Raw genomic sequence first — 4,187 nt, forward strand, 5'->3', positions numbered from 1 at the left:
TATACCAAACATTTTTACAGTAGTAATGAGGTTTACATACCTTTTACAAAGGTTTTACTATTGTGATAAGATAAATCCAGTGCATAATGCATTTGAGTATTCTTCCATAATATTTATGTAGAGAAACCAAGTATCATAATTAATTCTGCCTCACAATAATAATTGTAGGATGACAGGAACTTGTATGAGGTGATCCTGGAAAATGGACATTAGAGATATCCTCCCACTGTTCATCTTCATATCTATGGAGGAGCAGGCCTGAGGGGCTGGCAGTGGGCAGTATAGAGAGATAAATTATCATGATAACAATTTTTGCCTTGGGTCTCACTAACTGGAAACCCACAGCTCCACAGTGACTGGCACCGGTCCTTTTACTCTCTCATGAATCTCTGGGGGTATTTTTTGCAATTGTTGTCAATTTCAGATATGTGTGGCATGTGTTGTCAAGAAGGAAGAAGAGAATGCAAAAGATAGGAGTGAATGAATGAATTAGACTGGAGGGTGATGAGTGAGGGGTTGCCATTCAATTAAGCAGTGGAAGTAAGCCAGCATCAGATGTTGGGATGTGTTATAGAAGATGTTTGCCACTCAGGACTACCTTTTGGCCCAAACAGTGTGATTGGGGACAGGTCTGCCCTGTATCTTTGAGGTGATGAGATGAGACAGGAGGGGTGATTGAATGGATTTTATTTGTGTATGATGATGATTTTATGCAGTTTGCTTCTTGATTTATTGCTGTCTTTACCCTATGCATGACAAAAAATATAGAATATGATAAATAGATAATTGGGAGGTTTCCACTGGTGATTTAGCTATTGGGATGGTTTGGACACATGTTTGGACACATGGAAAGAATGAGTGAAGAAAGGTTAGAAAAAGAGCTGTGAACTAGAAGGGATGACAGGATGAGATGGATGGATGAGGTGAAGGGGGTGTTGAGAAAGAGGGAATGTCTGTTGAGGAAGGAAGGGAGATGAGTGGAGAGTGGCTTTGTATAGATGGTGTTGTTATGCAAGGAAGGGAGGGATGGGGGAGTAGTGGGGTATGGTGTGCTTCTGTGTGAATATTTTGATGCAGCCCAAAGGTGTTTCTCCCTGTCTTCTCTTGTTCTACATGAGGGGACAGAGAAGGGGGTGGTGGTTGCCAATTAAGTGAAGTGGTTGCTGTGGATGTACTGTGTCTTGCTGGATTGCTTCTGACCCAGGGCAGTAGACAGGATACATCCATGAGGAGCTAAGATGAGGAGGAGGAAGGGGAGTGGGGTGGGTGGGAGTAGGTACATGCCTTTGACTTGGCTACCTCTCTTGTTAGGGGGAAAAGAGCTCTTGGTATATAAATAGATCTCTTAGTCCTGAGTTCTTGTCCAAAGGGAAACCAATATCTTCTCAATAGGAAATTAAGTAGTGAACAAGACCAGTGATCACATGATAGCACCACCAATCACATGCAGATTACTTAGTGTACAAGATTTTAGAAAGGAAAACTTAATCTTGTGATCAGTCATTCATTATTCAACAGCTGCATAGCAAAAGATCCTGTACATGATTTATCCAATTTCCAGTTTCACTATTATTTGTAGTAAACTTGAACTTCTGTGACAATACATACTCTGGCTGCAGCACTAAGCTAATGAGGAAAATTTTGAATTGAAGACATCCTACAACCTAACATATACCATACAGCTTGGAGAGCTTTGAGTATTCTGCCCCAGGTAATAAAAATATGCCAGAAGTATATCTTGTCTGCTTATGTAGGAGAAATTATCCAGTTGTAGAGGCTAGACCTTTGGCGCTGTATTTTGGTGAGTTTATGATTGGAAGGGGAAGGGGGAATGTAATGCCACTGCTTAATGTAATTTCCTTTGGTAAAAAATCCTTATATTTTGTCAGTACTGCTTCTCTCTTAATGTACCAGTCATCATGTTTTCATATGTAATTTTTTGTCTTATCCTTTCTTGTTTAATTTCTTGTTGGCCATTTTTTATGTATATATCTTACTTTTTCTGTTTGTCATTGATTTATTAATTTTCATATGCTATCATCTCTTTCATCATCATAAATTTCTTGTTTCCTAGAGATGGCATTACCTATCATGACATTAATTTCAAGGAACAGTAGTGACAAGGAAAAATAATGTTACTTTCTTTTATAAACTGTAATGCATATCTTGATTACCCTAGATTCTGCCTCCATTTTACTTTGTTCCTTGGTGGCAAAATGAATTATTGATATAGAAAATATCATACAAAGTTAAGGTCAAATCAAATTCCTTTATAAGACTGATTGATATTCCTATTTTTTATTTATCATTTTTTTTATATACATAGAAAAAAATTATTATTTTATTGAATGCTGTCTAGCTCCCAAAATCATAGCCTATGTGTACCTATTTAAAAAGCCATGTTGTCATTGAAAATATATATTTCACTTTATATATGCAGATGGGTAAGAGCATATGTATGCCTGTAATTAGGAGAACATTTGTATGTGGCCTTGTTATCCAGTGATGATATTTTGTTGTACGAAACCATTGTGCAAGTGGAGTGGTACAGCCATTGTACACAGGAAATCTTGGTTAACCACCACAACAAGGTGGCATCATTCTGATATTTTGTTATGGGAAACGCTGGACAATTTTATTCATCCGAGGGCTGTAACCTGGACTGAAGGGTGCCTGGATGATTTTAAATCTCCTTGAGTCGGGTATATTCTCCATTGCTGAATAAAATTTGTGTTTCCTAGAGAAAAAAAAAAAAAGTTATAATTTGTCACTATGTTGTAAGGGACAGCTGTTGTCTACTTGTTGCTGATAGCATTTGAGTCATGTCAAGACCCTGGTAATCCATCCAAAGGAGAAAGTTAGCACTTCACTCATTTTCTTTCAGTGACACTTTTGATGCAAAATGTTACCCTTACTTGAAACTCAACCAATATATGGATTACAATAGTTCAAATACATTATTCTGGTTATATTGTAATGAAAATTTAGATCTGCATTTTATATATATGTCTGTGATGAAGGGAACACTAATTGTACTATATAATGTACATAATGATTTTTATATAAAAAATGTGGATGTGTTCTTATGTCAGCATGATTCCAGTTGTATACAAGTCACTTTTGAGTTACATGAAAGCTTGAAAACATAGCAAGCCTTTATTTCCTTCACATAGTAATGACGATATCCACCAGTGATACTATTTGAAAATAAATAAATGATTATTTTGTATTGTTTATATCCTAATGGCAGGAATAATCTGGCATGTATGTTTTGATAAGTGAATGGCTGAAAATTTTCTCACTCTAATGCAGGGCCCTCACATATGGGGGGGTGGAGGGCATATACTCCAGCACGACACTTTCATGGGGCGGGAATTCTAACCTGAACTTGCTACCCACAAGGCTGATTAAATGATGATATATATATATATATATCACAGAAGCCCTGAATACTTTACTGTAATTGACAACCTCTAAGAATCAACAAAATATTAGATATTTTTCCTAATCACAACAACATTGCAGTCTAAGGAATGCTATTTCCTATCATATATGAAAAAAACTTTTATTTTCACTTTATATGGCACATAGCAAATGCATCTTTTATTGTGTATACTTGTATCCCATAACCATGTTCATTGGGAAGTGGTTGTAGCCACTGTGGGCTATGGTGAGAAGAAAAAGAGTGCTAGCAAGTAGTTTGTCATTAATTGATCAGAATAACTAATTTTACATGCAGCCAGAAGCTGATATGTACTGTGTAATTACATAATTGCACTGGATTAGGTTAGGTCAGGTCAAGCAGGGTCACACTGTCTCAGGCAGGTGTGTGTGGCTAGTGTAACAGGTCTAGCCACATGAGTGACAACACACGTTCCATGCCACGTGGTTTGTACATGGTAACGGGTTGGGAACTTTGCTCCTAGGCAGGTAAGAACTGCTTTAGTGAAGCATTCTACAGTGTTGACTTCTTCATTGGGATCAGGTTGTTGTGGACTAGTTTACCAATACTTTCATCCTTATGGACAGTCTTATGCTGTTGTTGAGTGTTATCTTACATTGTGTGTGTTGGTTTCATTGGTTAATGGTAATTATAGTTTTGTTACTAGTCCAGTTTTCTGCAGGAAGTTGGATGTCTGGATGTGGTGCATGATGCTGTGAGGGGTGGTGGTGGTGTTGGTCTTGTC

General features: G+C 37.4%; 1 protein-coding gene across 7 annotated transcripts in view; it reads left to right on the forward strand.

Moving 5' to 3' along the window:
- Rme-8 (receptor mediated endocytosis 8) overlaps positions 1 to 3,225 on the forward strand; it is a 159,629-nt gene extending 156,404 nt beyond the window's left edge. For all 7 annotated transcript variants that reach the window (XM_076188250.1, XM_076188254.1, XM_076188253.1 and 4 more), the window contains one exon: positions 1 to 3,225. This exon is cut by the window's left edge and continues 1,127 nt beyond it. The gene's annotated coding sequence lies outside the window, so the exon portion shown is untranslated.
- Positions 3,226 to 4,187: the final 962 nt, after the last annotated feature.

The sequence above is a fragment of the Oratosquilla oratoria genome, chromosome 7 (assembly GCF_046742065.1).
Source record: "Oratosquilla oratoria isolate Oo_2021 chromosome 7, ASM4674206v1, whole genome shotgun sequence".
NCBI classification, from domain to species: Eukaryota; Metazoa; Arthropoda; class Malacostraca; order Stomatopoda; family Squillidae; genus Oratosquilla; species Oratosquilla oratoria.